This window comes from Anser brachyrhynchus, assembly GCF_964034855.1.
Source record: "Anser brachyrhynchus genome assembly, chromosome: 1".
NCBI classification, from domain to species: domain Eukaryota; kingdom Metazoa; phylum Chordata; class Aves; order Anseriformes; family Anatidae; genus Anser; species Anser brachyrhynchus.
In genome coordinates this window covers 179,944,489-179,968,901 of record NC_137694.1, presented here as the reverse complement: position 1 = coordinate 179,968,901, position 24,413 = coordinate 179,944,489, and the positions used below count along the sequence as shown (strand labels likewise).

At 37.8% G+C, this 24,413-nt stretch overlaps 1 protein-coding gene across 8 annotated transcripts in view; it reads right to left on the bottom strand.

Annotated features, from left to right (window-relative positions):
- The window catches only part of DGKH (diacylglycerol kinase eta), a 176,990-nt gene that overhangs the window by 127,167 nt on the left and 25,410 nt on the right, over nt 1-24,413 (bottom strand). For 2 of the 8 annotated variants that reach the window (XM_080554955.1, XM_080554959.1), the window contains exon 3: nt 20,324-20,820. The exons of 5 other annotated variants lie outside the window; for them this stretch is intronic. The gene's annotated coding sequence lies outside the window, so the exon portion shown is untranslated. Of the gene's footprint in view, nt 1-4,934; nt 20,821-24,413 lie in introns of all 8 variants that reach the window. One more of the 8 variants, XM_080554966.1, reaches the window with a different exon arrangement.

Here is a 24,413-nt window from a genome sequence, read left to right as displayed (position 1 = left end):
TCCAGAGGTCTCTTCTAACCTCAACCATTCTGTGACTCTGGTTGAAGCCCTGCCCAACTTCCACAGGACATATTGCCCTGGGGGCTGCCAATGGATGCTGAGCTAATGCAGTTCTATATATGAAGAAAGAGAGCAAAGTGAAAAGGGAAAAAGGCAAAAATCAGGCCAAGCAGTCTTACAGACCTGAAAACACATTCTGAAGTTCCCCAAGCAAAATGTTTGTAAGGTTTTACTGGATTCACCTATCATTTCAAAGACTGATGGAAGAAGAGATGAGCCCAAATTTGACGTTTTCTCTTAAAAGCCTTGAAAAATTTTCTTCAAAATACAGTAGAAAATTGAGCTACATTCCAACAACATAGACTGAGTCTACAGAAAGAAACATTAATACGAAGCAGCATATAAGGCTGTTTACACTTACCTGAACAATGTGTAGAGTCCTATAAAAAGCAATCAATTCCTCTCAAGGAGTGACAAGTTTTCTTCCCATATTTTTATCAAAACTTTTTTTTTAACAAACTACCTTTTTTATGAAAACTTCCCACATTTTTATCAAAATCTCTTCCTGTATTTTTAACAAAACACAAGATTATTTGCATTTGGAGTACAGAGGTGGACTGCATGTGACTACCCTTCCTACATGCTCCAGAATATCATACGAAACACCTCAAGATTTGGTGACCCACCATATTAGTGCTGAACATGAAATAGGAAGTTTTTGTGTTGCAGACCAAGCACAGTCATTCTGTATCTAAGAACGACACACAACCCTCCAGAATAATTCACACAGCTTGATGTGGGTCAGCTCTGTGTTAAGCCACTGTCTAGCCACCACCCTCACTATGGGAAGGACTTTTACTTTCTTCCAGGGATGAGTTATTTTGAGAACAAGGCAGTAATACATGGCAGCCAACAAAAATAAAAATAAAAATTAAAAAAAAATACCCTCAGCAGGTTCTGCATGCCCATAGTGGGCTGTAAGAGTGACTGCTCTCTCTGAAGAACTTATGCCCTTCTGAGGTGCAGCAAATTTAGTATTGACCCAGAAAAAAGGAAAAATAATAATCCAGAAGAAAAGAGGCACTGGTTATTTCTAAAGTCTAGTCCAGAACAATATTTGATATTAACAAGGGCCTCTTTGTACACGTCATTTGTCACCATTTCATAATGTCAGAACTTTGTTAGCATCCCGCAGCAACCCTGATATATAAAACCTTCCTCCCCAAACCTGTACCTAGTAAGTGAGCTCTGACAATATGTGTCAGATTCACACTACCAACAACCCTCTCTTGCTACTCAAGACCAGACAATTGGAAAGGTCTATTTAGAGTCTACACACTGACACTACCAAGAAATTCAGGTAAAACGGTGTTTTTCAGTGTTCAGCACTATCAAGGTGAAATCCATTACAAGAGAGGCACTCCATATATATACTATGGGCTTGAAGCCATTTGTTTCCAACTCAGTTAGCTACCAGTATCTCCATTTTCCAATACTTGTCTGCCACTACCCTTTTTCATATACTTCTGAGGAAAATCTATTTTAGTGATATTTATCCTAGTTAAAAATAAGTGGGCACTTACTTTTTGGCTGTTTCAACCTCTAATTAAAACCAATTCTACAGCCGGACACAGATACTATGCTAAAAAGAAATAGCCTTGAGCAACACAATTTTCATTGTTAAAGAAAGTGGTTCATAAGCAATTGTATCTTGTCAGCTCTAACAGTTAATCTAACCTCTTCAATGACACGCAGTTATTTCACACTCAACATCCTGCCACGAACCAGTAATTATGGCCCATACTTGCTATCTCTACTGACACTGATTTCCAGACTACAGAGACATAGGCAAATGAGCTTATAACCTTAAGATAACCAAAGGACACTGAAGAGGTTATTTTTTGCAACATGACATTTATTCCTGAAATTGTTTGACCATTAAACAACAATCATTTCGTCGTTTAATCTGATCCTAATGGAGACTGCCTCAAATGGAAAGCTTTTCCACTGTATCTTTTTTTTTTTTTTTCATCTGCAGCAAGTCATTAAAACAAAATTAATACATGATGAATATAGTGCAATAAAGGAAAAAAAAATCTGTAGATCTTATTTTGCTCCAGGGAGATTGAGATTTCTCTTGCTGGAGAAGGGGGAGGAGGGAGAACGAATGCTGTCAAGCAGCAGTTGCACAAGTAGGGACTCCAAGCACCTTCTTTCACCTTCCCAGAAATGACTGGCAAGAGACATCAGTTCTCAAAGTTTGTTTGCATCTGACAGAAGTAATGTTAGAACATCGCCAATAACCTTTGAGAAGTCAGGGACTTGGGGAAGTACAGCTCAGAAAAATCTAAGAGAAAAACACTGTCTTTGTCTTTAAAAGAAAAGAGAGAGAGAGATTAAAAGAAGAGACAAAAAATAATGACTGAAGTATTTTCCTAGGAAAATGTTGAAAAATATGTTAAATCACAGTCATTTTCTCATATGATAACATAACAAACCTGTGGAGATAGCAAAAGTAACATTTTCTATATCTTTACATCAGTAAGAATTTTGACAATTCCTCATGATGTTCTCATTGAAAGATAAGAGATTAGTCTTGGGTGGTAGTAAAAGTGACTGGGCAACTTTATTTAGGGAAAATGAAAATAGAAACATGACATTAAAAAGGCAATGTGGGTTATTTACAAACTTCATGAGTTTGAAGGCCATAATGGAAAGATATACTCTCATAATAGCAAGTATGAGTGGATATCTGAATAGATTTTTCAATTAAACATTGCAATGTCAATAGTAAGCATAATCAAAATACACTATAGGCTATCGTTCTACAGGTTGGCCTGAGAACACAAAGTATAATCTGTTCCTGTAGAGTTTGCAAATGAATTTAAGCACTTCAGTTAAGCACGAAAAGAAGGGACTGAAGAGATGGCATGATCCTATTTACTTGCTATGCACAGTTGATTGTTAAAAAACAGACTTAATATATTACATCAAAAAAATAAGTGGTACATCATCTGTGATTTAAACTGTTTTCTTCAGTGTCCTCTACTATTTATAGTTGATAACCCAAGCCACCAGACAGCTGATTTTACAAAGAATGATACCTTTAGTAGTTACTTAAGGAGGAGATTGCCAAAACTAGTGCATGTTATGTCTGGTCTAGCAATTTTGTTAAAACAGAATATATCTTTTAAAAGTTTTGCTTTATGTTATTGGCTAAAAGTTTATGTATATCTATCATGTATATGTAATTTAATGTATGTAAGTTCTATCAACAGTAGTCTGAAGTCTGTACACTGGAAAAATTAAAGCACCACAAAGAAAAAAAATGTGTTCTCATCGAACAGGTCTTCCAGATCAGTTTGGTCATAAAAACACTTTTTTTTGTTTTAAGAGCTTAGGAATTTGAATAAAGTCCACAGAGTAGATTATAATTAGTTTAATTTTCTGATGCAGACTTCTATTCAACAGGTCAGGTGTTTAAGGAAATAATGAAAATGTAGAATATTACTGAATAAGAACAAGCTGTAGGACATCACCCTTATCCAAGACATATTTCATTAATATACTTCTTTTCTCTGGCTCTGCATTTATGTTATCAAAAGTTCCATCCCAAAGAACCAGCTCTCTTGGTTACCAAACTGAAAGACTCAAAACTTTTATAATTCATTTATTATTTCCTTTTTCCTTCACCACATCCACACGTAGCAGTTTGCCAGCTGCCATTCAGTGCCCAGATTTCCATTGAAAGAAAGTTCTAACTCAGCCAAGAAAACCAAAAGAGTTTGGAGGCTGCACAGATGGGAAATCATCAGAAGAAAACCGTTAAAGAGAAAGACATTAATTGCTCTCTCAGTTCCTCTTACAATGAGGAACTCTTCAAATGTTCAGTTAAGGTGCCATAGACAAGGGCATATCTAAAGAATCAAATCAGATTTTAAATCAGATCAAAAGTTTTTGGTCCTCTCAATAACACTAAAAAAAAAAAATCACCAAGGAAATCAAGAGACCTAAAGACAAAATTCTTCTCCCATGGCATCTTCAGGCTCTTGGAACATTCTTGTTGTCCCTATTATCTACTAAGTTACTGAACTATTTATAAACTAATTTAGTCTCATGAAACAATAAATGGTGGTTTAGCAGTCAAACAGGTTTGGACATCCATATACAGTTTCACTGACTGGGAGAACATTCCTTCTCAGTGGGACCACTACCATGTCCACATGGCTTTTGAAGATCTCCAAGGAGGGAGAATCCACAACCTCTATGGGCAGCCTGGGCCAAAGCTCAGCTGCCTGCACAGTACAGAAGTGCTTCCTGATGCTCAGGGGAGACTCCTATGTGCCAGTTTGTGCCCATTGCTTCTTGTCCCAGCACTGAACACAACTGAAAAGAGCCTGTCCTATTATTCGTCCTATTTGCACCCTCCCTTCAGGTATTTATACACACTGATAAGTTGCCCCTTGAGCATCCTCTTCTCCAGGCTGAGCAGTCCCAGATATCCCAGCCTCTCCTCACAGGAGAGGTGCTCCAGTCCAATGATCATCTTGAGTGCCCTTGTTGGACTCTCTCTGGTATGTTCTGGTCTCTCTTATACTGGGGAACCCAGAACTGGACACAGTACTTCAGGTGTGGCCTCACCACTGCTGAGCAGAGGGGAAGGACCATCTCTGTTGACCTGCTGGTGATGCTTTGTCTAATGCAGCCCAGAACACCATTAGCCTCCCTAGGGTCAAGGATATGTTGCTGACTCCTGTTCAACCTGGTGTCTACCAGGACTCCTGGGCCCTTTTCTGCAGAGCTGCTTTCCAGCTGGGTGTCTGTCCCCCTCCCCCAGCCTGTCCTGGTGCCTGGGCTTGTTCCTCCCCAGTTGCAGGGCTCTGTATTTCTCCTTGTTGGTCTTCATGAGATTTTTGTCAGCCCACTTCTCTGGCCTGACAAGATCCCTCTCTAGGGCAGCATGGCCCTGTGGAAAGTCAGCCACTCCCTCATGTTTTGTGTGATCTACAAATCTACTGAGGGTGCACTCTACCCGATCAGTCAGATTGCTAATAAAGATCATAGAACCATTTAGGTTGGAAAAGACCTCTAAAATCATCTAGTCCAACCTTTAAACTAGTACTGACAACTCCACCACTAAACCATGCTACTAAGTTCTACATATACATGTTTCCTGAAGACCTCTGGGGATGGTGACTCAACCACTTCCCTGGGCAGCCTATTTCCAACACTGCACAACCATTTCAGTAAATAAATTTCCCCTAATACCCAACCTAAACCTCCCCTGGGGCAATTTGAGGCCATTTCCTCTTGTCTTATCAGATGTAAAACAGGACTGGACCCAGTAGTGACCCCTGGGGGAATCTGCTCATAACTGGCCTCCAGTCAGATGTTGCACCACTGACCACTACACTGGCCATTCAGCCAGTCTTCAGTCCACCTCACTGTCTGCTCATCCAGCCTATACTTCAACACCTTCTCTATGAGGATCTCATGGGGTCAAAGGCCTTATGGAAGTCCAGGAAGACAATACTCGCTGCTTCCCCTTCATCCATCAGGCTGGTGATTTCATAATAGAAGCTTATCAGGTTGGTCAGGCATGACTTCCTCTTGGTGAATCCATGCTGACTACTCCTGATGATTTTCTCCACCTGCATGTGCCTGGAACGGGTTTCCAGGATTAACTGTTCTGTCATCTTCCCAGGGATCAAGCTGAGGCTGACCAACCTGTAGTTCCCCAGGTCTTCCTTCTCGCCCTTTTAGCAGATAGGAGTGACAATTGGTTTCCTCTAGTGTTCAAGCACATCTGCTAGCTCCCTCAGCACTTGTGGGTGCACCCTACCAGGACACATGGACTTAGGAATGTCCAATTTGCTCAGGTATTCTCTGACCTGATCCTCTTCCACCAAAGGCACATCTTCCTTGCCCCAGCCTTTCAGCCAGGCCTCTGGGACCTGCGATTCCTGAAGGCCAGTCTTGCTGGTAAAGGCTGAGGCAAAAAAGGGATTCAGTACCTTGGCCTTTCCACTGTCTTGGGTAACCAGGTCCCCTGTTTCCTTCAGGAGAGGGTCCACATTTTCCATAGTCTTCTTTTTTTCTTTGAGGTACTTGCAGAAGCTCTTCTTGTTGCCCTTGATGTCCCTGGCCAGATTCAATTATGTCTGGGCTTTAGCTTTCCTAACTCGATTCCTGGCTGCTCAGACAATGTCTCTGTATTCTAATACTAATACTAAACCAGTTAATTACTAATACCGAACTAACTATTCTAATTCTAAATACTATTGCTAAACTAATGACACCAGTCACATTCTCCACAAAACTGGGAGCAACTATGTCAGGATTTTGTGACCAAAAGCTGTTCATTACTACCAAAATTCCAAGCAAGGAATAAATAGTGCTTTTTCCTGTTGTGTTCTTACCTCAGGTAATGACAGGTAATATCATGTTCTCAAAATAAATAGGAGATGATAAGCCTGTTTAAACATTCACCATATTGTACATAGTATGTTAAGCAGCTTGTATAAGGAATACTTTGGTAGATGTACTTTCTTTCATTCCTACAGCTCTCTAGGAACATAACAACAAAAAACACGGGAGTACAGAGAGCTGAACTATAAATAGAAAAATTTCCTACTAAAATTATTACTAGAATTTCTTGGTAAACAGTTTTAGTTGGAAGAAGCCTGAGAGAAAGACTCATATGATCCCCTTGCAAACTGCAAAATTTCCACTTCTGGACAGACTATAGAAAACCAAACAGCAAAGATGCTGCCTGGAATAAGATATCTAATTATACTCCATAACACTTTGCTATTTACACAAAACAACAACAAGCAAAATAAAAAACCACTCCCATTTTTCATGCAGGAAATTAAAAACCCTAATTAGGCAATCATCATTATCAACACAAATGTTACTATTTGGAGCAGCAGAAGCATTTTACAATCACAGGGAAAAAGACGAACAAAGAAACAAATATTTATACTGGCTCTGTCTTTATTTCAAAAATACAATCAGATCACTTTTATCAAAAACTTTTTAAGTGACCAAGTCAAGCAGTCAAAAGCTAACTAAAATCAGATTAGTTTGGCTCAGCAATCATGATCTAGATCTGTAAAGCATTTATTTTTTTTTTCAGCCCTGTAAGTACAAAATGACACTATTTTTTCTCACTGGAGCCTCACTCAAGTCAGTGAGTAGGACATAAGGTGCTCAAATAGCAAGAAAATGGTGTATTCATTTTTATCCTGACCATCTGGATATGCCATGCCATCCAGTCTTTATGTTGGGTTCAGAATTATTAATTTCCTTTCAGTAAGACACTTCTCACCATCATGCCATTCAAGTATCAGTCCACATTATCTTCTTATCTACCCTGTGGATCAGAATATGATACTTTTCTCCTTTTATAAATACAGACAGTGAATCACTGATAGAGCTGAGGGCAGAACTTCAGAACTTGTCACCAGTCACTTCGCAGATCGCTCATTCCTGTGGATCACAAATGTACTTAGCATTTAATGTTCTCATGGACTTCAGGAGAAGTGATAAGAACCCAGTTCTGCCATAAATAGCATCCAAAGCCAGATGACTTACAATTTTAGTGGCTATACAACCCAAAATGGCTTTAAGTAATCCTTTAAAAGCAAAGAAGAAGCAAGGCTTATACACAGTGTCTGCTGTATATCATTCATCTATCTCCTAAGAACTGCCCACCTGTCCTCGTACTCTTCAGCTTCATTCTCCACACACATGATGATCTATGAGGTGAGACATGGGACCTACAGACTACAGCCTCAGTAGCTACCTCCTACCCTTGCTGAATGCCTGGAGCACTGTTCATCTTCTGTTTGCCATTTCTTATGAAATAAAAACCTGTCCCTCTTGCAGTTTCTTCTTCCCCAGTGTTACTACTCCCTCCCTCCTTCCCAGTAGTGCACTGTGTGCTGCTGACAGCAGTGTGGGACCAGATTTTGATAAGAATATTTGTGCTCAGGCATTATTTTGACAAGCTGCCAAAATTCTGCAGGCAACAAAAGCAACAAGAGAAAAAAAGAGTATCTGTTTTCAATCTTTTGTAACTGAGCTAAAATAACACTATAGGATTTCAGGCAACAAAGAAAAAGCACTTTTTTGGCTTTGTAGTTATCTCTGCAGAATTCCAAAGACCTGCAGTAAATAATAGAGTTAATAGAATGTTCTTTAAAAAAATAATAGAGTACAAAAAGCTTTTATAATGAAAAGTGTTAGACAACCTAACCTAGAATAAAAGGACGTCAACCGCAGACTCTTGGTGCCCTTGAAAAAATAATTAGAAGTGTAGTTCATCAGTCAGCAGCAGTAGCCAGAGACCAGATAAATGCACAAATCTCACATTCACCTCAGAGATATGATACTTCCACATCTGGGCAAAGTTGACCTCATTTCTTCCTTTTCCATCCCACACTCTTCCTGGTCTACAAACTATGTGCAATCAAAATAATGTTGCCTGAGGCTGTATCATGTTTTTCATACGTCCTTTTTCCCAATGATATAGCCTGGTAACAAGAGGGAACCAGCTCAGAGCTAGAGAGAAGAAAGATCCTCTGCAATGGTAGCTACCAAAATCACAGCCCTTGTCAGAGAAAACCATCACAATTTCAATCTTAAGTGTTGAACTACAAAGTAAGCTGTATAAAGAAATCTTCATGGAGGTTTCTGTGGAAAATATCCTATAATGCAGCTTCAAACAACTGTGGGGGAAAAAAAAAAAAAAGTCCCCACACTCTCCGTAACTTACAACACTGAAATCTCCTTGTTCTGGGGCTCAAAATATTAGACCCAGTGAAAAAGCAGCCCCTCTTTTTCAATAGAACAACATCAGGAATGTTTTAAAAGTTTAAAAATGTAGACTATACAGGATTATGACTAATTTTTTCAAAGTTGAGTGAATGGTTTGGTTTTCACTGATCTTGCCAAATCATCCTTTTAGCATTGTAGCATCCACACAGAGGAGTATTCCTTCAAAACATTCATTATTGAAATGCATTCAACAGGTCTGATTTGGTTCTTAATTGCAGGAGATTAATTGCCCTGAAACATCAATACACCATTAGATTGTCCTAAAACATCCAGCACTGTATTGTTAATGACTGAAAAGGGAAAGTACATCTGCATTCCTCCACACATCCAGTATTCTCTTGGGACCAGGACAAAATGCACATCCTTAGCCTATGAAGTCCTGCTTGAAATTTGAATACATTTCCCCCACTGTCTGATTAGCTACAGGAATGAAATTATTTTTCTAAGTACAGACAGAAGGCAGTCTCTGTCACAGCTATGTCTTGGACCACTAATGTCTTTGAAAATCACAATCAAGCTCTCAGTTGTCACTACAATCCAATCTGGGATGTAATAGGAAGTGCAGAGGTGACACGGGGATGCAGATACAACGTGGGTGTGGAGGACTGCTATATCTCTTCTCCTACGTGGTGCCCAGATATATATGCACTAACAGGGGCAAAAGAGAGGACTTGCATGTTCTTTGTCCCCCTTGTAAATCTGCCCCGGCAGAACTGAATGCTATGCAAGAGGAAACCACCTGCTATCCTTCAAATTGAGCACGAGAATAAATTAGTCAGTGGATTATTCAGTCATGGAAAAGGCGCAGGCTCTTTCTCTAGCGTAACACACACAAGAAAAAAAAAAAAAAAACTGCTCGAAGTTTAACTGTGCTTTCAGCATGGGCTTAGTAAACACATGGAAGAGTACAGCTGGATCCTCTTTTGGACGGATGGAATGAGCTCTGTGAAAAAGATGAAGTTGGAAAATGTTATTTCACCCTCTGTCATCACTTCATTAGGTTTCTCCCTATTGTTGGAGGCTAGAAGACTTTTCCCTGTAATGAGTTTCATTTTGTGAGTCATTAGGCTGTTTCCTTCGTAATTCAGAGCCCTATCTGTGATTATACTACACGCTTGGCTTTAGCAATGCAACAAAAACCCTGTGTAAGTGAAGCATTTTTTTTGATACCCTTTTGTTATCCTTGCAGGCTGATGCAGGTAGGAGGCACCACTGGGGGTTTCATCTCAGCCAGTTCCTAGCCCACCTGTGCAGACAGTGGGAAAAAAGGCTTTTTTACCATTTGATGCACTTTATCCTAAAGCAGGCACCAAAAACAGGTCACACATCAGCCTAAGAGTGTTCTCTTCTCTCCACTGGTTATAAAGTGGAAATGACCTGCTCAATATTAGGTAAGATGAATATTACCTGTCTGTCATTTTTCCTCTCTATTCTGTTCTAGACTCATTTCTATGTTGCCTTTTTTCCCTGTTACTAAATAGCATAACCTGTACACTTCTTATTTTTCTGTGCACTTCTTTGCCAATTTTCTCTGTGTTACAACTCCAATATATATTTTCTACTACTGGAGACTTATTCTTAACCAAATTTCTGCTGGATTTTCTGCCTGAAAAACACTATCTTAGTTGAAAAAACAAAACAAAACAAAACAAAAAAGCATTAATGAACACAAAAGCTAATTATAAATGTCATGTTTGGATCCAGGGTTTTGGTTACAGGTAAACTTAGGGATTTACTTTGATCAAAGCAGATGAAAGTCAATCCTGACTGCAAGAATCCAAGTGGATGACTTGTTTTTGCAGAATTCTGTCCACATATGAATTGCAAAAGAGGTTTGGTTATGCACCCAGTGCAGGCATAAGAGTCACTACAAAAGGGGCTGAATAAAGACCTAGGCTCTATCTATTACTATCCACTGTAGTTTTACATACTCTTGGGATTTTTGCATGTATACATTATTACATCAATATGTCCACTCATCTTTTCTTCTAACTTGCCCAGCTGGTTCCTCCCTTTGGAAAGAAATAAGGAATATACTCCATAATCTAAATAGGGAACAGCAGGCTCAAAGCACTTATTTCTCACATTCTGCTTCTTTATTAAAGTGTTTTAAGATTGGGACTCAAGCTGCTGAAATAGTACTTATATATCTTAGCAGTCAGGTCTCAGCAGATTGCCAACAACAGCTGTGAGCTGTTGTTCTATCTTAGGCATTTACAGTTTCAGAAGGAAGGACCTATGTTAATTCACACATTTTAGGGTTAATGGAAAATACGGAAAGAGCAAGAAGAGGAAAAGATCACGGTCACCCACAAAAACATACACACACACAATTAGCAGAACTAACTCAGACCTTTCTGAAGAAAGGAGCACTTTATGCTGTTCTATATGAGCTTCGGTGCTTAAATTAAATAAATGTGAATTATGGTTAAGAAAAAAATCATTAGCATTTATCTGGCATCTATAAAATATCCACATTGATTATTTCTGAAGAGTTGGAAATCTCAGGTTAACTTGGTCAACAACAACAAAAAACAGATCCACTGATTTCTTATACTTTTTCTTCACTGGAAATATTACACAGGCTGAGCAAATAAGCTGATGGATTGACTATTTAAAGCAACGCAATTTAAATCTCTTTTCAAAATGTACAGTCTTCAGTCACATGTCTAATGAAGTCAAGAAAGTCAAATGCTCCTTCTATTGGAGACATTCAGCCTTTAATCTCATGCTCCAGATCACTTCAGGCAAGTTTATGAAATATGTCAGCCTTCCCATACCCTCACAACACAGAAATATGGTTGTGTCCTGTAAGGAGAAGGTATGTGTACAGTCAGCATACAAAAGCAATGAGGAGATGCACAAAAAGAGTTACAGGCTAGCTTTTTGGACTGTAAAAAACTAGAAAGTTTTGGTAAAAGTTGCATCTAGCAGGATGTTTAAAAATGAAGTGTTTGTTCCTCAAAGTAAATCATTGAAACATTAAAGCAGCATTTTAAAAATAGTTTTTTCTATCATTCTAGAATTTACATTTTTATGTCTCTCTATATTTACAAGCAGCTTCTCTACCCAAACATCAATCTGACATTTAAAAAAAAAACATGCATATCAGAGGAATGATATGCAAAATAATCACCGATCATCAGTGAGCAGAAATGAATTTTAAAAATATGCCTGTTTGAATAGATTATTTCAGCAATTTAAACATGCACTTTTCCTAAGGAAAAAATGTCATGTTAATATTATAGGGATGACTTTTCTGCAGATGCTACCTATCATTTGTTAGGTTAAAGTATCTGTTGCTTGTATAAATGTAAGATAGAAGAAAGACACAAGACTAATACAGGAGACAACTGAGAAGTAGATCATTCCTTAAACTCTTGTACCCAAGGACTGTTTTCAAGTTTCCAAAGCAGTTGAAAATTCATATATGAACAGATTTATGGCAAACATTTTAGGCATCCAAAGTTCTGTTTAAATCATTTTTTGACTACCAATTTCAGATAACACAAATCATTTTTTTCAAGTTTTTAAGTATCTACAAATCCCACGAATTACAACTGATATTGTGGGTCCCTGGGCTTCTAGGGTGTATGGGAGATATAAGAATATAAATATTGATGAAAGTGTTAACTTGAGCTCTCTCCAAGTAATCACTCTGCTTAGTAACAAACAGCTTTATTGCTTGTTAACTCTTTTCCACTGCTAAAACTGAAGATAACTAGCAATGCAACCCTACATTGGAAAAAGTCTCTGAGGCAGGAGACCAAGCAGGAGGGAGAAAAACTCACTTTCACTTTAATTAAGATGTACTAACTACTAATGGGAAGAAATTTTTACATTGAACTTGTCTGTTTTTAATAGGTTGGTTTTCCTTCTATAGAAAAGAGAAAACATCGAAGGAGATGTTCAAGTTTAGTTTTCAGTTAATTTTCTACCAGGATTTAGTATATCTGTCCTCTGCTAAAGAAGTAGAGGCAACAGACTGATGCCTGAACTTTTATGTTAAAATGTTCTAAAGCCTATTGCAAGTAGTAATACCTCCTGATAAAACAAAGTTTTTTAATCCCTAAAAGTTTTCAATTACATTTCAGCAGCACATTTCAATTTAAGTAAGAGATTAAACTGAAAAACAAATAATACATAAATAATTCATAATAATACAAATAACAAATAATACATAATTTCAAAATTTATGGTTATTAAAGATACACCTCTTTTTGACCTAAGACTAATATGCCTTAATTGCAATCTCAGTGCATAAAAACCCTCTAGCAAATTAAAGAGAATTATATAGCTCCATTAGCTTTTCAGACAAAATTTAAATTATGGGACAGATATACAGATATAAAGTTGCAAAAACAAGGTGAACCATCTCTGACTACTGCTAAAGGCTTGTGTACTTACAGTTCCTAACATAACATCACAAAAATCAAACAAAAATATGCACATATAAAACCATGTTTTTAAATTTTTCTCTCTAAAAATTATTAGTGTAACAATTAAGCAAACTATGAGCAAAATAAAGTTAAATTAGATGATGGAAAATGTACAACAAAAATGATCTTCTCACACTATCCAGAATATATTGCAAAGCAAATTTAAATTTGAAAAAAATCCCAAGAGCAATTGATTATAGTGATCAGATCGAGTTTTACATATATTTTTTTTAACATCATGCACAACCAGTTTTGGAGAGGATTGAGGGCTGGAGGTAGAGGTATTGTAAAGGAAAACAGGCATAATGCAAAACTATGAAGAATAGTTAAGTTGGATGGATCATGGTGGAGCACTGCATTAGCAACCAGGCAACTACACTACGTTAAAAGTCTTACATTTTCTAACATCATATGTCATAAAATTATTTGAGATGCCTAAATCAAGTATGAAAAGGAAACATCCTCTTACCAGTCTGATTACTCCACTGACTCCTTCACTGGATCTTGTATATGTATTCATCGGCAGATTGTTTAAGAAAAGGCATTTGCTCTCAGACCCTCTTTAATGGTTTTAATATTTTCTTACAATGAATTGACAGCATCACAGTTCTCACAGTAACACCATTTAAATCCATGATACTGTTCACTCTTTCCCTACCAGACTCGAGGGAAAAGTTAGCCCTGTACTCTCATACTATCTTAAGTAACTAGTTATGCCCCCAACAAAAAGAATTGGGGGGAAATGAGTTATTACTGAGTACTAAGCAGAAGAATTAATGTACCAAAATACATGCACCTACAAGCAAAACTAAGAAACTTAGGGGGAAGCTCCACTGGTACTAATTTGGTCCTAACCACACACGCACACACAGAAAGCCAAATTAAATTAAATTAAAAGAGAGGACACTGGAAATGGATAATTAGAAAACAACCACGATGCAGAAGATACTGCCAGCTAGCAGCTGGGGTAACTAACAGAATATTGACAGAAAGCAGCCAGCCCTATCCACCAATTACACGTCTGTTTAAAAGCTGCAATGAAGACGTGGCCTTTAAAACCAGCATTAATGTCCAAACAATTTTCTTCTCTTTGAGATAAAGCAGGGATGCCACTGCATGTTGATTCACCTCAATGGCTTTTGGGGTGAAAAAACAGTGGGGAAAACACGACATCAAAACTACCTCCAACTGTGCATCTGTCCAAAATTCCTAAAAATTTCCGTGTATGAAATTTACACACCTAGTGTGTACAGATATATATATGCACACATATATGCATCTGTGTAAAGAGCGTATATGTATAAAAATGTATAAATGCTACGTATGTATATATATAAACAAGATATCAAAAATATGCAGATATATCCAAAAAGTATGTACATTTGTATGCAGGTTTTGTATATATTAACACACATGTATGTATGTATATATATTTGTATATGTGTACACAAAATCTCAGATACGTGTTTTACTCAAAATTTGCATCCCAAAATTAAGATTAAGTTTGCCTGAAGAGAATCAGATATACAGGATAAAATTTGGACTGTTAGCTGTTACTGCAGTAGAGGACAGTCACCAACTCTTATTTCCAGTCCCCTTTTCCTGATAGCTGCTCTATAGTGACTCTGTAGTGTAGAAATAAAGAGAGCTACTCCACTGTTTTCCTGCCTCCAAAGACCCTGATTAATTCCAAAATCATGGCTTAGAAATTTATGGAAGTGAGTATTCGCAAATCAGTTGAAACAAAGGAAAACCCTTCCTCTTGTGACTTACTGGGATTACTCACTGGCCTCTGTTTCTCTCTCAGTTGCTATACCATATTACTTTATTCAATTGTTAAATATATTTAAAACAAAAATTTTAAACCATATATTTAATTAAAAACATATGACAAAAATGTCAAAACTAAAGTGCTTACAAATACAAGGAATATCAGCTTTAAGTATTACTTATGCTTGAAGAAAATGGAGCTCTCGGATGCTACCCCTGCATCACACTATCCTTTAAAATCACATATTTCTTTGAAAACATTGTCTTTTTATTCCATGTGTCATTAGATGACAACAGTGAATCCTTACTACTCATCACAGACAGTAGGTGGAGGAAGATGAGAAGCAAAAAAATAGGGTATAAATAAACAAATAACTAAAATAAAGGTAAATAGCCAGTGGATCTGGGGAAAGGGTACAGTAGTATCAGGTTATCTCAAATTCACTACACCATCTGATGAATTCAGCAGCATTCCCACACCAGAAGTGTGGCAGAAAGAGAAAGAAAGGGAGACAGAAGGGCTACCATCAACATCTCCTAGATGCGGAATTTCACACATCGGTATCGTGCCTTCAGGAAACTCAAGTGCAGTCTGAGGGCTTAATCTCAGCTCTACCAACTCAGTTGATCTCAGTTTCCACCAACTGCACTGGGACTTACTTGCAAAAGTTGAACAAAAAATTTGCAAGAGAACTGGCAAAACATAACAACGGCTTATTTCTCATCATTTTAACATCTGTTTTCTGAATTAACATGGAAACAGTCATAATTATTAAATCAGAGTAATCACAACAAATAGCAAGAGTTCCCTGTCTCGCTTTATTTCCTACAAGATATTGGTTTTCGATAGCATCCGTTTATCACATTTTTTTACAATTTGTAAACACTCTCAATTCTATAACTCTATCCTAAGAGATTTGTTTCTTTTTTTCTTTTTCTTTTATTTTTAATTGATCAGTGCTATCAAATAGTTGAGTTTGGTTCATCAGAATGTCATAAATGGCAAAATGCTTGGACACTACATGAATTTTAAGGTACAGTTACCATATATATGGTCCCATGCATGCAGGTGTTTTCCTTCTAGATGACTAAGCAAACAGTCCTTGGTAATCTGGTTAGGACAGATTTTAAATTTGGAAAAAAAAAAAATCACATTAGAAATAAAACATCCCGGTCCCCAAACATCTTCTGCTCAATGTGTAAGTGTTATCTAATCTGCATTTTTTTTTCTCAATTTACAAAATAAGCTTCCTCATGTTTTATGTCACATGCAAGCTGAAAACGTTCCACTGAAGGCACATATGTCAATATCCTATGAAAAGCTTTCAAAAATAGGTTTCTGAAAGAATGGGGATATTAAAACTGCAGGAAAAAAGAAAAATATTTTCTCTTGTTTCTCCAAATCTGTCTGCCTTTATACATGCTGAACTGAACCTAGTGATGAAGAATACTTATATTATCAGGAGTCCTGAAATAAGAAGGTATGCTTATTAAACCATGTACTAAATTAGCAGCAAAATTCAAGATATTGGAAACTACGCCCTTGCCTAAATAGTGTATTATTTTGATGGAAATTTTAACCTCACCATTGCTCGAGTGACAGACCAGTTAAACCAGGCCTTTGTACAAATTTCAGTGCTTGGAATAAATGAAGCAGAAAGATTGGACTCCGTTCCCCTTCCCACACAACTCTTGCTCTCCAAATAATTGTTTGCACTTCCTGGTGCAGTGCCTTTCTTCCAGCGCTCGCCCAGCTGCAATAACCAACAGCGCGAGGTCAGCTCGCACCTTCCCCTCTTACTCACTTCTAGCCCATTTTATCTACTTTTACCTACTCTTTTTCACAATCCAATTTCAAAACAGATCATTTCCTGATCTGAACATTCATAATTAGATTTAATAGTCCAAAAAATTACTTCTGCTCATGTGTGGGAAAAAATGCTATATGTAGATGAAAATATTTGGACCAAAAAAAAAAAAGGATCAAAAAAAGTGTGCAAAAACCATACGAAGGGGAATTGAAGTATTTGCTCTGACGGTGCAGTTGTACAGGCATCATAAAATCTCAACTTTATTTCCCATTTACCAAATTCAAGTCACTCGACTGGAGCTCCACCGTTTAAGCCATGCACTTTGGGCTAAGACTGCATGAAAATGAGAGCGATAGAGGAACAGCCAAGGGGGCTTACAGAATCCCTGAGCAAACATCGCGGGTTTTTTCTGACTTGTCTCTGTTTTCCCAAGTTTTCCCAGATTATTTCTGAGCCAGATCATGTTCACTACGCGGGCTGCACAAACCTCCCTTTTCCTCTCCTGATTTCCTTTCTAGTTTTAGAACTACCAGGCTGACGTCGCTCTCCTCTTCTGTTAAAAGGCTGTGTTTATCCCCAGTTTAACATATTTCTTTTTTAGTAAAACTAATCTCCAGCATGCTCAACGGAAGTTTTCCACATGTTCTATTTGGATGAGCGTGTATTAGTTAGTGGTTCCTATTTTTAGCTGTTTTGCCTTACTTTACAGTTTATTTCCTTAAATAGCAATCTGGATATCGACACAGAGCTGCGCAGATGAAAAATAAAACATATTCCCTGTTTCGCATACATTTAGGGACATGGAATTTGGAGTTTATAAATAGGAATATCTGAATTTGAGAAGCAGTGAAATGTTGCATCATAACGTTACACTAGGTGTTCTTATTTGATTATTAGGATTTGGTACCTTCTACACATTTTTTCATAGGAAATCAATGTAATTTTAGACTTTTTTTCTGGAAAATGATGGAGCTGCAGTAGCTGCTACAGGATTTAATGGTAATCTTAATTACTATAAACTAATACTATAAACTTTATTCTGAATTCTCTTTAAAGCTGAGGCACCTAACCGTAGGTGGATAGCATCTCCCTCTGGAGGCCTTCAGAGGCATCTTCCTCTCTCTTCTGACAGGGCAGGAGACTTCATCGTGCAGCAGGTTGGCTCTGGCATGCAAACCCAGCCTAAGGTGCTCATCTCTCCCTCCCCTTCCCAGCCCCTCGTCCCAGTCACTGCTCTGTATTTCACCCCCCCAGTCAACTCTGCTGATGAAATGATTCAGGTCAAGTTTTTATTTTGTTTTAAAGGAGTTATTTTCATCTTTGAAAGTCTCACACCAGCGTAACTAAGAGGGGCAAATGGCAACACAAGACCAAGGAGCCACTGAAAGGGACCGTGATGGGAAGAATACATTTCTTAACAGGGCTTCATCACTGAAAGGTAATATGAATGGTGAATAGTATCAGTACGGTTTCACCATACTGGTAGCTTGGATGCAAAATACTGTGATAAAGACACAGAAGGAAAATAGCTTGCAAAACCTCACTCCGAGTCAGAGGAAGGTGCAAAAGGTACAAAGCTCTGTCCACATTAGGGAAAGATGGTAAAGTTTGTGATTAAAGCATCCTGTTTGGTGAAGCTGAGAAGAGGGAAAATCAGATGGTATTTTCAAACATGCTAGCAAGTCAGGCAATCTGGTTAGTTAGCAACAGTAGAGTAGGTTCTTTTGCATGGCAGACATTTCAACCACAGGACCAGGAGGGGAAAAAAAAGATCTCCTTTTTCATACAGTGGAGTTTGCTAGTTTTCATGGCTTTGATATGAGTTTGAATTAACCAAAATCCCCCTCTGCAAAAAATGAAAAGCATTTATCCATGCTCTTTTTTGGCTGGTTCCTTTCAGGTTTTCCTCTTCTTTTCTCTATCTGCATTTCCATTGCACATCCTAGGAAGGCAATCCTTCCTAGCCACCCAAGCAGCCTAGTGACAACCCTTGCATTTAATCTCCCTCGATCTTTGAGAAATCAGTCATATCATCTATATGATAATATATATAACAATATACGATAATATTTAATAACTCTGTTCTCCTGTGGGGATGCATCTGTGCTGCCAGCAACTTCCAGAACATACTCACTGACTCCAAACAGCCTTCCCATTTCTACAGTACTTTTTATAGTACTGAAACTTACTTAGTCATGACTGAGGTTGGATTTTTTTTTTTAATTTTATTTTTAGTATTTTACAGCTTTTACTAGAACAATATAATGAAATGAACAGTTTAGGGAAGATATTTTTGATGACAACAATAACAACAGCACACCTCTGCTTCACAGCAACGCAGACAGTGCAATACAGATTATAACAGAAACATCAATAAATCAAGTACATGAAATTGTTTAATACTACACAATGCTAAAAGTTGCCATTTAGTACATTTACAAGTAACTGAAGTGAAAGACGAAAGCAGCTGTGTGTTCAACAGGCAACCATTACCTTGCTGCTCGGTGCTTTGAAAATAAAGCATTTTAAAATAGCAAATCATCTGCTATTGCATATCAGTAAGCATTCAGCAACACAGTGTAATACTCTCCTTGTTAGGTTCTAAATACCTGCTCCTGCAGTGTCAAATAAGTACTTATTTTGGTAAAGAAAGACTCCAAACTATCTGTCTTTTGAGCAAAAAGAGAAAGCTGATCAACTAGCTTTGCCGAAATGCATTTTTTAAAATTGACATTATAATTAAGAAAATGAGTATGAAAGCAGTCACAAACTGCCAAGCATTTGTATTGTATTAACTCATTATGCGAAGTTTTACCCAAAGTGTTCATAACTAATCATTTTCATCTTTACAGTAATGGGGACCAAAATAAACCTAGGATAATATTTTTATGCCTCCAGGAGCAACATGAAGTCAAATTCAATTCCTGCACAGCAATATTCTGGATACTTGCTATTGTCAGTGAACATGAAAATTTTAAGAAGAAAATGTTATGAGGAATGGAAAAAGACAGTTTCAAGTAAATGAAACGTATATACCCCAAATTACAGAAAAATTAAACAGACATGCTGCACCGAAGAACCAGGTATCCACTGCATATTACTAAATTAAGCCAGTTGTAGATAAGAGCATATATTACAACGAGAAAGAGAGGTAGCTGTAGATTAATAAAATTATAATTAAAATAAAAATGAAACAACAGATAAAGCATACATAGACACAGGACCAGGAAGGTCTGAGAAATACTGAGACCAACGTGATTTCCTCCAATATACTGATGATTAAAAAACAAATCTGTTTTAGAAGAAACAGTACTTATTCCACAAGTTTACTGAAGATAACTACTACTGCTGAAATTAGCTCGGTTAAAATACATTATTCTTAGATGTTTGCCTTTGCACAGAAGTCTGTATTTACAGATATACGCTTGCAATTTGCAGTCTTAATTTCCTTACAATACTTACTGCTTCACTGATTCCCAAGAACCATGTCTTCTACAAAATCAAGGCTCTAGCCCAAGCCTACCTCCCAGGAGTATCCTCACAAATCTGCTAAGATTTCCAGTATGTACAGTGGATATTATGTCTCTCAAGGTTTTTATATGCCACTACCCTCAGTTATATTTATTACTCCTAGCATAATCTAATATAGAAAGAATTCATCCGATTGGCTAAAGTGCACAGCTGGGCTGGGAGTGAAATGTTTCTATATAAAGCAATATTTTTAGCTTCCAGTTTTGGATGTTCCATGAGCACGAAACTTTGAAGGAAAAGAAAATTTCCATCTACAAGTAAATAATAAGCTGGCCTAAAAACACTGTCAGTTATTTAAGACATTTTTAAACATCTGCATTTCTTATCAGCATCCGTCGGTTTCAAAGTGAAGAGCAACGGGAGGCTGCACCAGCGTGCAGCTCGAAGCAAGCGGCCTCTCCTTCTGCTCCTCGCTGAAGAGGTGGGGGCTAGAAAGAGAAGAAAGGAGGCACAAAAAGGAAAGCACTCCTGCTCATCTCCCAGTGTGCTTCATCTTCCCACAAAAGCCTCCTTGCACTGGATGACCTCACTCTTACGGGCAATTTAAGGACCGAAGTACGAAAAGCACAAGCGAGGAGGGCAGGAACCTAGAATATAAGGAGGGGGGGCAGAAATAATAAAGGGGGGTGGATGCAGTGGCACAGGAGACCCAAGTGTGGAAGCACTGTAATGAAAGCTGGGGGAGAAAAAGCATGAAAAACACATGAAGAAGTGCAAATAGCGGAACTTTTAAGGAACAAAAGCCCTCTGCCTTCCAAGGACACCTCATCAGTTGACACCTTGATTAGTCTACATGCTCTAAAACCTTATATAAAAATCTTTAAACTTTTTTTTTTTTTTTTAATTCTTTTTCCCCAGTCTAAAGTAGCAGTTGATTGAAGCAGTCTTCTAATAAAGAAAAATCTGGTATTTATATTCTAGCATCAAAGAGCTGCACTTGCCTTTCTTCTCAGGAAAAGTGCCTGATCTACACGTATCATCTATTTACTTATCTATAAGGAAATTTAAACAGCTTAGGTGTTCATTACAAGATGCATTTCTTCTGTTTTGCGAGCATCCTTTTGAAATGCTTATCATACAGTGTTTGCAGTATTGTAAAAATTAGCTGAGCTCCTAAGCCTTGTGCAAATTCAACCCACCACTATACTCAGTGAATTAAAATACAATCTTATTTCCCATGCTATTCTGATTCATACTTTCCATAAAGATATTAACAAAATCAATCACAAAACGCCTGACACTTTGTACTTCTGCAGAACGGTCTTAAACTGGTAGGACTGCCCTATCGAAAGTCATTTTCTTGTAGTGGAAAAGGGCATGGGAAAGATTAGATCTGCGCAGCCTAGATTTGCCTTGCACAGCGAGTGAAATCATCAGCAGGAGCACTCAGAAAGTTATTTGTGAGTGAATTGTTCTTGTAACCCAAACACACTGCTACCTTGCTCAGGTTTCTCACTGAACTTATTTAAACTACTCTGAGTGTAATTAATAGAGCTTCTCACAGATGACCTAAATGCTAGCTATGGCTTGGTAACTCCCTCCCAGCCAAGCCCCAACACAATTGGCTCTTTGGGAGCCCAGCAGCTCACCTCAAACTATCTGAACAAATTATGTACATTACAGCAGAAGAGGATGAATATAACCCCAGAATGACTAACACACAGATGAAAACTACATTACTGGGAAGACAGGTGAAGGGAAGCAGCAATATCCCACAGAAACCTCTGGCATCAACAGCAAGCTGCTCCATCAGGCTCTGTGTTAGCAAATCTCATTGTCTATAGACATCATGGGGGCAAAGTAAAAACTGACTAGATAATATGAAGTGATAAAAAAGAATAGGGACACACAAAAGATGGGGAGAAATTGGATAAATTGCTTTGCAGAGGCACTTTTTCCCTTCTGTTAATTACACAGGCAGTTTGGATGACAAAGTAGATGACTAACCTTGGTATCAGTGAAATGAAGTGAAATGAATTCCACCTTAACTACTCCTTTTAGAGTTTATTAAAAAGTTATTATATTCACAATATGAAGGTTGGATTTCCCTCTATTATGCCCTGATAACTATGTCTATTTCATATATTTTCTGTAAAACAATTCAGTTGAGCAAAGTAGTTTTTTAATCAATTTTTCATGTAGCTTTTCCAACTTACTCTATTTTCACTTCAAAAAGCACTATGGTCATATTCAAATTGATGGTTAAAAGCATTTCAGATGACAGATGTCATCTATATTTATTTGCATCATGAAGTGGTTTCTTAAATGCAAGACATAAAAAAAGGAGTATGAATCCTCTAATGAAAGAGATGCTAATATTTGCATTTATGAAATTATACATATTTGAAGGTAATAATTCAAAGATTTCTTGAGAAATGCTACATGGATGTGGCACGTCGGTGTTGCAAACCTACATGGAAAGGTCTAGCTAAAAAATTATATTGATGTCAAAAAGCTAAAAGATCCCCTTTCCTTAAAAAATAAAATAAATAAGTTTTAGACTGTTTCCACGTTGTCTGTAACAAAAGAGATGAAGATCAGTCCATTATCGCCAGACACTTCTCCAGATACATCTGCTGTACCTCAACTCTGAAGTTTATTAGTTTGTGACTTTATTAGAGAAGCCTAGGAGTAAGCAGGTAAATGGAACGTAGTTCATTAGCAGCTATGAACAAAATACACCCTAATTCAGTGTTGCAACATGTAAAGTGAATGGAATTAAGGCAAGCAATTTTAGATAATGAAATTTTAAATACTTTATATTCTATTAAGTTGCTTCCAGACTCCATCAGACAAAAGACAGACAGACAGAATCAGCAACAGAGCTAATTATCCCTCTTTTAGATCTTTTGAGTGAAATAGCCTGTTCTATTGATAAATTGATTCACCAAAACTAATACTAAGGTTTAAAAAGAAATTCATTGAGCTGCTATATTATGGCTGCATATAATTTTTTTTCTGAGAAAACTTAAGAGAAAACTGGCTTTGATAAAATTGTTGGACACTACAAAACTACAAAGTGTAAAAAATAAGTGTGGTGCAGCTGTCAAAAATGTGCATCTTATTTTGAGATCATAGATGAGTTTTTATTTCCATCCAGTCTCCGCAACCATTGACATGTTCACTGGAAAAAAATGCTCAGCACTGCCAAGGTATATTGTTTATTGGCATAGAGACCAAGTACTCAAATGAGTAGTTACATCAGGTATGCATTCAGCATAAACCAAACATCACTCGCAATGAGATGATGTAACAAATTTAAAACTGGAGAAAAAAAAAGGAAAAAAGAAATAGAAAAAAGCTGTGAAATAGAAGCAAGCACAGTGCTCCCAACAACTCCGCAAGGGGAGGAAGGCACGATGCAAGACACAGCAATAAAAAAAACAATTGTGGAGTGGGCTGCTGCTCCTGGAATCATTATTTTTTGACACTGTTGAAGGTTGGCTGACAGATGCTATTAACAGGTGCGGGACCGCCGCAGCAGATGCCAGCCGAACCCTGCTGACTCACTGCGGCAGGTGCTGCCCATCAATTCACCCTGGGGGGGGACAAGGGAAGGTGACCCCTCCAGCCGTGCCACCCATAGCCAGCAAATAGAGAGAAACCTTACGCGTAAACCCAGTGAACCAGCTGTATCCAAAGGTCGCTCTCTGGGATCACCTTCTTGAGCACGGATCTACTCACCGATGTTTTCTGTACATCCTCTTCTAGCCAAGCACGTGCGTGCCAGGCAGCGGTCAGAGGAGGCAGGTGCCTGTGGATGTGTAACCAGGACTGCCGACATTTCACAACCCTCACAGTAAAGAACTGCTTCAGAAACTGAAAATAAGCTTGTAAAAAGGATGGCGAGTCCCTACTCTGGTAAAATAAAATGTTTAGTCCTACCAAGGTTTGTTTGCAAAATCTAAGTTCTCTTAGATGTAGTTACACTCATATAATAGATGTGATCTTTTTAAAATTGGTTGCTAAAGCTTTCCACGCTTCCTGAATGGATAAAAGGGCCATATTCTCATCCTCTACA